The sequence below is a fragment of the Syngnathus scovelli genome, unplaced genomic scaffold (assembly GCF_024217435.2).
Source record: "Syngnathus scovelli strain Florida unplaced genomic scaffold, RoL_Ssco_1.2 HiC_scaffold_151, whole genome shotgun sequence".
Lineage (NCBI taxonomy): Eukaryota > Metazoa > Chordata > Actinopteri > Syngnathiformes > Syngnathidae > Syngnathus > Syngnathus scovelli.
The window spans coordinates 3,385-12,500 of record NW_026061244.1 but is presented as its reverse complement, the minus strand read 5'-3'; positions in this window follow the sequence as shown (position 1 = coordinate 12,500).

Below are 9,116 nucleotides of genomic sequence, written 5' to 3'. Positions count from 1 at the left end.
ACCCCCCGACCGCCACAAGGCGACAGCCACCATCCCCAAGCGCCATCCCCGACCGCCACCCCCCGACCGCCACCAGCCGACCGCCACCAGCCGACCGCCACAAGGCGACAGCCACCATCCCCAAGCGCCATCCCCGACCGCCACAAGGCGACCGCCACAAGGCGACCGCCACCAGCCGACCGCCACAAGGCGACAGCCACCATCCCCAAGCGCCATCCCCGACCGCCACAAGGCGACCGCCACAAGGCGACCGCCACCAGCCGACCGCCACAAGGCGACAGCCACCATCCCCAAGCGCCATCCCCGACCGCCACCCCCCGACCGCCACCAGCCGACCGCCACCAGCCGACAGCCACCATCCCCAAGCGCCATCCCCAAGCGCCACCCCCGACCGCCACCAGCCGACCGCCACCAGCCGACCGCCACCAGCCGACCGCCACCAGCCGACAGCCACCATCCCCAAGCGCCATCCCCAAGCGCCACCCCCGACCGCCACCAGCCGACAGCCACCAGCCGACCGCCACCAGCCGACCGCCACCGGCCGTTCGCGGTGTGCGCCGCCGTTCCCCAAGCACCCTCCGGGACGAAGCCGGAGCCAGAGAATAGCAGCGGTGGTGCGTAAAAGCTGCGGCCGGGCCTCGCGGAAGGTCCCCGGGCGGCGAGCTGCGGAGCCCCGGCCTCCAGCTTCCACCAGGTAATAGGACCGGGCGCGCGTAAAAGCTGCGGCCGGGCCTCGCGGAAGGTCCTCGGGCATCCAGCGAGATCACACGGCCCCCACCGGAGGCGGCTAGCGCCTCCGTAGAGTAGTACCGGCCCGTGGAAGCGGCCGCCCGTCAGCCTGCGTTGCCGCTGGTCGAAAAATGCACTAAGTGCCAAACCCCATTCATTTACAACGGCGTGTCCGCCAGAGGGCGCACTTCCCCCGGCGGACCAGCCGGCGGGGCTCGTTAGAGAGTGTATCCGCCTGGCAGTGCCTCCTGGACGGCCTGTATTCCGGACCGCGACCGCTAACTTACGGGAGCCTAAACGGCCCGCGGACCAGCCGGCGGGTCCTCCGTGAAAGCCTATCCGCCTGGCGGTGCCTCCTGGCCGGCCTGGATTCCGGACCGCGACCGCTCACTCGCGGGACCCTAAACGGCCCGCGGACCAGCCGGCGGGTCCTCCGTGAAAGCCTATCCGCCTGGCGGTGCCTCCTGGCCGGCCTGGATTCCGGACCGCCACCGCTCACTCGCGGGACCCTAAACGGCCCGCGGACCAGCCGGCGGCTCCTCCGTGAAAGCCTATCCGCCTGGCGGTGCCTCCTGGCCGGCCTGGATTCCGGACCGCCACCGCTCACATCGCGGGACCCTAATCGGCCCGCGGACCAGCCGGCGGATCCTCCGTGAAAGCCTATCCGCCTTCGCCGGTTCCCCGGCCGGCCACGGGTGGCGAGAATCCGGCCTCCTCGCCCGGAGCGCGCTTCGACTTGGGCGAAAAATGCACCAAGTGCCAAACCCCATTCATTTACAACGGCGTGTCCGCCAGAGGGCGCACTTCCTCCGGCCGGCGGGGCTCGTTAGAGAGCGCGTCCGCCTTGGCCGGTTCCCCGGCCGGCCACGGGTGGCGAGAATCCGGCCTCCTCGCCCGGAGCGCGCTTCGACTTGGGCGAAAAATGCACTAAGTGCCAAACCCCATTCATTTACAACGGCGTGTCCGCCAGAGGGCGCACTTCCTCCGGCCGGCGGGGCTCGTTAGAGAGCGCGTCCGCTTTCGCCGGTTCCCCGGTCGGCCGCGAACGGCGAAAAGCCGGCCTCTTCCCCCGGAGCCCGGTGGGCGAATTTTTTTTTTTTTTTTTTTTTTCAAAGTGCCAACGGCTCTCGCGCCGCGCTGCGTCCGCCTTCGCCGGTTCCCCGGTCGGCCCGAACGAGCGAAAATTCGGCCTCTTGCCCCGGAGCCCGGTCGGCGAATTATTTATTTATTTATTTATTTATTTATTTATTTATTTATTTATTTATTTTTCCAAAGTGCCAACGGCTCTCGCGCCGCGATGCGTCCGCCTTCGCCGGTTCCCCGGTCGGCCACGAACGGCCAAAAATCGGCCTCTCCCCCCGGAGCCCGGTCGGCGAATTATTATTTATTTATTTATTTATTTATTTATTTATTTTTCCAAAGTGCCAACGGCTCTCGCGCCGCGATGCGTCCGCCTTCGCCGGTTCCCCGGTCGGCCACGAAGTATTGCGCATGATTATACGCGATGTTAATATTTATTTAATTATTAAATAAATACATACATGTGTTTATTAATAATATACGCGATGTTAATATTTATTTAATTATTACCTATATTATGAATAAACTAACGGTGATTTTACACGATTTGACTACATACGTGACCGTGAGATAGTGCCGAGGGCTCCCGCGCCGTCACGCGTCCGCCTTGGCACGGGTCGCCCGCGGCAGCGAGCGTTCGGCTCGCGGGGGTCCGCGGGGTGTTATTAGGGAGTGCGGCAGCCGTGCCGAGGCTCCGGCCGGCCGCCGGAAGTCCCGCGGGGGAGCGTCGGAGCTCCGCGAGGCCGGCCGGGGAGCCTCTTAGTCATCGCCCGCGCTCGCGGTGGTCCCGGTCGCTTAAAGTGCCACGGGAGGCGTAGCGATGCGAGTGAGTGTGCGCCAAGTGCGAGAGGCGGTGCATTTACGCGCCGTGTCCGCGAGAGGGAGGCAATTCCCCGTTGCGACCTCCGGGAGATCAGCGGGCCGTTCAAATCGCTTAGCCGGGGTGCCGGGAGCCGAGTTAGGAGGGGGGCGCGCGGAGAACCGGCCGGAGGTCCCCTGGAAGCTCAGCGGGACGTGGGAAACGCTTGGCCGGGGTGCCGGAAGCCTCGGCCGGCTTAAAAGTGAGGAGGAAAGCGCGCGGAGAACCGGCCGGAGGTCCCCTGGAAGCTCAGCGGGCCGTGGGAAAAAAGCTCAGCCGGGGTGCCGGAAGCCTCGGCCGGCTTAAAACGTGAGGAGGAAAGCACCGGGAGAACCGGCTGGAGGTCTTCTGGAAGCTCAGCGGGCCGCCGAAAACGCGTAGCCGAGGTGCCGGGAGCCTCCTCGGGCGTCAAAAGTGAGGAGCGACGCACCCCCGAGAACCGCCTGGGTCCTCCAGCCACCGTTGAAAAAGACGTCGAGTCAGGCTACCTTAAGAGAGTCACAGCTACTCCCGCCGTTTACCCGCGCGGAGCGTCATCGCCTCCGCGAACCGTCAAAAATAAATAAATACATGAATAAATGTCAAGTGAGCCTACCTTAAGAGAGTCGTAGTTACTCCCGCCGTTCGGCCGCTCAAAGTGTCATCGGAAGCGGACCCACGCAAGTAAGTGTGCGCAAAGTGCGAGAGGTGGTGTTTTTACTCGCCGCGTCCGCCAGAGGGAGGCAATTCCCCGCCGCGACGGCACGGGCAGCTTCCGAGCGTCTCCCCGAGCGCTCGGAAGTCCGTGCGGGGGGGAGATGAGAGCCGTGCGAGGTACCAGGTGGAGCCGGACGGCGCGGTGCTTCCAAGCAGCCGATCCGCTGGGCTTGGAGCTATTTTCGGCCGCCGGAGGTCCCGCGGAGGAGCGTCGGAGCTCCGCGAGGCCGGGGAGCCTCTCGGTAATCACCCGGGGCCGGCGGAGCGTTATTCGGCCGCTCTGCGCGCGCGCGCACGGCCTCCCGGCGGTGCCGGGGGGTGGTGCGCGAGCGCGCCGGCCGCCGGAGGTCCCGCGGAGGAGCGTCGGAGCTCCGCGAGGCCGGGGAGCCTCTCGGTAATCACCCGGGGCCGGCGGAGCGTTATTCGGCCGCTCTGCGCGCGCGCGCACGGCCTCCCGGCGGTGCCGGGGGGTGGTGCGCGAGCGCGCCGGCCGCCGGAGGTCCCGCGGAGGAGCGTCGGAGCTCCGCGAGGCCGGGGAGCCTCTCGGTAATCACCCGGGGCCGGCGGAGCGTTATTCGGCCGCTCTGCGCGCGCGCGCACGGCCTCCCGGCGGTGCCGGGGGGTGGTGCGCGAGCGCGCCGGCCGCCGGAGGTCCCGCGGAGGAGCGTCGGAGCTCCGCGAGGCCGGGGAGCCTCTCGGTAATCACCCGGGGCCGGCGGAGCGTTATTCGGCCGCTCTGCGCGCGCGCGCACGGCCTCCCGGCGGTGCCGGGGGGTGGTGCGCGAGCGCGCCGGCCGCCGGAGGTCCCGCGGAGGAGCGTCGGAGCTCCGCGAGGCCGGGGAGCCTCTCGGTAATCACCCGGGGCCGGCGGAGCGTTATTCGGCCGCTCTGCGCGCGCGCGCACGGCCTCCCGGCGGTGCCGGTCGCCTCCGCGAACCGCCAAAATAAATGTCAAGTGAGCCTACCTTAAGAGAGTCACAGTTACTCCCGCCGTTTACCCGCGCGGAGCGTCATCGCCTCCGCGAACCGTCAAAAATAAATAAATACATGAATAAATAAATGTCAAGTGAGCCTACCTTAAGAGAGTCACAGTTACTCCCGCCGTTTACCCGCGCGGAGCGTCATCGCCTCCGCGAACCGTCAAAAATAAATAAATACATAAATAAATAGTCAAGTGAGCCTACCTTAGGAGAGTCGCAGTTACTCCCGCCGTTCGGCCGCTTAAAGTGCCACGGGAGGCGTAGCAATGCGAGTGAGTGTGCGCCAAGTGCGAGAGGCGGTGTATTTACTCGCCGTGTCCGCGAGAGGGAGGTAACTCCCCGTTGCGACCTCCGGGAGAGCAACGGGCCGCCGAAAACGCTCAGCCGAGGTGCTGGAAGCCTCGGCCGGCTCGCAAAGCGAGGCGCGAGGCACCGGGAGAACCGGCTGGAGGTCCCCTGGAAGCTCAGCGGGCCGTGGGAAACGCTCGGCCGAGGTGCTGGAAGCCTCGGCCGGCTCACAAAGCGAGGCGGGAGGCACCGGGAGAACCGGCTGGAGGTCCCTCGGAAGCTCAGCGGGCCGTGGAGAAAGCTTAGCCGGGGTGCTGGAAGCCTCGGCCGGCTCACAAAGCGAGGCGCGAGGCACCGGGAGAACCGGCTGCAGGTCCCCTGGAAGCTCAGCGGGCCGTGGAGAAAGCTTAGCCGGGGTGCTGGAAGCCTCGGCCGGCTCACAAAGCGAGGCGCGAGGCACCGGGAGAACCGGCTGGAGGTCCCTCGGAAGCTCAGCGGGCCGTGGAGAAAGCTTAGCCGGGGTGCCGGAAGCCTCGGCCGGCTTAAAATGTGAGGAGGAAACCGGCTGGACGTCTTCTGGAAGATCAGCGGGCCGTGGAAAATGCTAAGCCGAGGTGCTGGTTGTCGAATAAGGCTCCGCCATCTCGTAGAAGGTGCTAATAAAGTTCATATCCGCTCGGCTGGAGGTAATTGGCCAGCGGACCGGCCGGCGGGACCTCCGTGACCGCCTATCCGCCTGCCGGTGGCTGCTGGCCGGCGTGCATTCCGGGCCGCGACCGCTAACTTACGGGACCCTAAATGGCCCGCGGACCAGCTGGCGGGACCTCCGTGACAGCCTACCCGCCTGGCGGTGGCTGCTGGCCGGCGTGGATTCCGGGCCGCGACCGCTCACTTACGGGACCCTAATTGGCCCGCGGACCAGCTGGCGGGACCTCCGTGACAGCCTACCCGCCTCCCGGTGGCTGCTGGCCGGCGCGGATTCCGGGCCGCGACCGCTAACTTACGGGACCCCAATTGGCCCGCGGACCAGCCGGCGGGACCCCCGTGACCGCCTATCCGCCTTGGCCGGTTCCCCGGCCGGCCACGGATGGCGAGAATCCGGCCTCCTCGCCCGGAGCGCTCGTCGGCTTCGGCGAAAAATGCACTAAGTGCCAAACCCCATTCATTTACAATGGCGTGTCCGCCAGAGGGCGCAGTTCCCCCCGCGGACCAGCCGGCGGGACCTCCGTGACCGCCTATCCGCCCGCGCTGGTTCCCCGGCCGGCGCGAATTCCGGGCCGCGACCGCTAAATTACGGGACCCAAATTGGCCCGCGGACCAGCCGGCGGGACCTCCGTGACCGCCTATCCGCCTCCGCTGGTTCCCCGGTCGGCGTGGATTCCGGACCGCGACCGCTAAATTACGGGACCCAAAATGGCCCGCGGACCAGCCGGCGGGACCTCCGTGACCGCCTATCCGCCTCCGCTGGTTCCCCGGTCGGCGTGGATTCCGGACCGCGACCGCTAAATTACGGGACCCAAATTGGCCCGCGGACCAGCCGGCGGGACCTCCGTGACCGCCTATCCGCCTCCGCTGGTTCCCCGGTCGGCGTGGATTCCGGACCGCGACCGCTAAATTACGGGACCCAAAATGGCCCGCGGACCAGCCGGCGGGACCTCCGTGACCGCCTATCCGCCTCCGCTGGTTCCCCGGTCGGCCACAGATGACGAATATTCGGCCTCTCGCTCTGGAAGTCCTGCCGACTTAGCCGAAAATTTTCTAAGTGCCATCGGCTCTCGCTCGGAAAAGTGTCCGCCTCGTCTGGTTCCCCAGCTCGGCCTCAGAATTCGAAAATTCGGCCTCTCTGAGGTACCAGGGGTAGGCTTTATGTACTTGGTCCCCCCAGTTAGTGTACTCATCACTTTACCCCCCTTTCGCAAAATATAGTCGGCACGTATGTGCAGAACTGTTTATTTTCATTTTAAAAATTTTCTAAGTGCCAGCGGAAGCTGTCACACGAACTGTCCGAGCTACCACGGTGCCCATCCCGGGCAGTGACGGCAAAAGGCCGATGTGTGTTTGATGGAAGTCTGAATAATTTCTAAGTGCCAACGGCTCAACCGCCGTAAAGTGTCCGCCTCGGCTGGTTCTCCATGTCGGCCCGAACGAGCGAAAATTCGGCCTCTTCCCCTGGAGGTCCGGAACATTTTGGCGAATATTTTCAAAGTGCCAACGGCTGTTCCGCCGTAAAGTGTCCGACCCGGCTGGTTCCTCCGGTCGGCCCGAACGAGCGAAAATTCGGCCTCTTCCCCTGGAGGTCCTGTGAAGTTTAACGAATATTTTCTAAGTGCCAACGGCTGTTCCGCCGTAACGTGTCCGACCCGGCTGGTTCCTCCGGTCGGCCCGAACGAGCGAAAATTCGGCCTCTTCCCCTGGAGGTCCGGACGACTTTGGCGAATATTTTCTAAGTGCGAACGGCTGTTGCGCCGTAACGTGTCCGACCCGGCTGGTTCCTCCGGTCGGCCCGAACGAGCGAAAATTCGGCCTCTTCCCCTGGAGGTCAGGAACATTTTGACGAATATTTTCAAAGTGCCAACGGCTGTTGCGCCGTAAGGTGTCCGACCCGGCTGGTTCCTCCGGTCGGCCCGAACGAGCGAAAATTCGGCCTCTTCCCCTGGAGGTCCGGAACATTTTGGCGAATATTTTCAAAGTGCCAACGGCTGTTCCGCCGTAAAGTGTCCGACCCGGCTGGTTCCTCCGGTCGGCCCGAACGAGCGAAAATTCGGCCTCTTCCCCTGGAGGTCCGGACGACTTTGGCGAATATTTTCTAAGTGCGAACGGCTGTTGCGCCGTAAAGTGTCCGACCCGGCTGGTTCCTCCGGTCGGCCCGAACGAGCGAAAATTCGGCCTCTTCCCCTGGAGGTCCGGAACATTTTGGCGAATATTTCCTAAGTGCCAACGGCTGTTGCGCCGTAACGTGTCCGACCCGGCTGGTTCCTCCGGTCGGCCCGAACAAGCGAAAATTCGGCCTCTTCCCCCTGGAGGTCCGGACGACTTTGGCGAATATTTTCTAAGTGCGAACGGCTGTTGCGCCGTAACGTGTCCGACCCGGCTGGTTCCTCCGGTCGTCCCGAACGAGCGAAAATTCGGCCTCTTCCCCTGGAGGTCCGGACGACTTTGGCGAATATTTTCTAAGTGCGAACGGCTGTTGCACCGTAACGTGTCCGACCCGGCTGGTTCCTCCGGTCGGCCCGAACGAGCGAAAATTCGGCCTCTTCCCCTGGAGGTCCGGACGACTTTGACGAATATTTTCTAAGTGCCAACGGCTGTTCCGCCGTAACGTGTCCGACCCGGCCGGTTCCTCCGGTCGGCCCGAACGAGCGAAAATTCGGCCTCTTCCCCTGGAGGTCCGGAACATTTTGGCGAATATTTTCTAAGTGCGAACGGCTGTTGCGCCGTAAAGTGTCCGACCCGGCTGGTTCCTCCGGTCGGCCCGAACGAGCGAAAATTCGGCCTCTTCCCCTGGAGGTCCGGACGACTTTGACGAATATTTTCTAAGTGCCAACGGCTGTTCCGCCGTAACGTGTCCGACCCGGCTGGTTCCTCCGGTCGGCCTGAACAAGTGAAAATTCGGCCTCTTCCCCTGGAGGTCCGGAACATTTTGGCGAATATTTTCTAAGTGCCATCGGCTCTTCCGCCGTAAGGTGTCCGACTCGGCCGGTTCCTCCGGTCGGCCTGAACGAGCGAAAATTCGGCCTCTTCCCCTGGAGGTCCTGTCAAGTTTAACGAATATTTTCTAAGTGCCATCGGCTCTTCCGCCGTAAGGTGTCCGACTCGGCCGGTTCCTCCGGTCGGCCTGAACAAGTGAAAATTCGGCCTCTTCCCCTGGAGGTCCGGAACATTTTGGCGAATATTTTCTAAGTGCCATCGGCTCTTCCGCCGTAAGGTGTCCGACTCGGCCGGTTCCTCCGGTCGGCCTGAACGAGCGAAAATTCGGCCTCTTCCCCTGGAGGTCCTGTCAAGTTTAACGAATATTTTCTAAGTGCCATCGGCTCTTCCGCCGTAAAGCGTCCGACTCGGCTGGTTCCCGATGTCGGCCAGAACAAGTGGAAATTCGGCCTCTTCCCCTGGAGGTCAGTTGAAGTTTAACGAATATTTTCTAAGTGCCAACGGCTGCTCCGCCGTAAAGCGTCCGACTCGGCTGGTTCCCGATGTCGGCCAGAACAAGTGAAAATTCGGCCTCTTCCCCTGGAGGTCCGTTCAAGATTAACGAATATTTCCTAAGTGCCAACGGCTGCTCCGCCGTAAAGCGTCCGACTCGGCTGGTTCCCGATGTCGGCCAGAACAAGTGAAAATTCGGCCTCTTCCCCTGGAGGTCCGTTCAAGATTAACGAATATTTTCTAAGTGCCAACGGCTCTTGCGCCGAAAAGCGTCCGCCTCGGCTGGTTCCCGCGGTCGGACACAAAATGTGTCAATTCGGCCTCTCTGAGGTACCAGGGGTAGG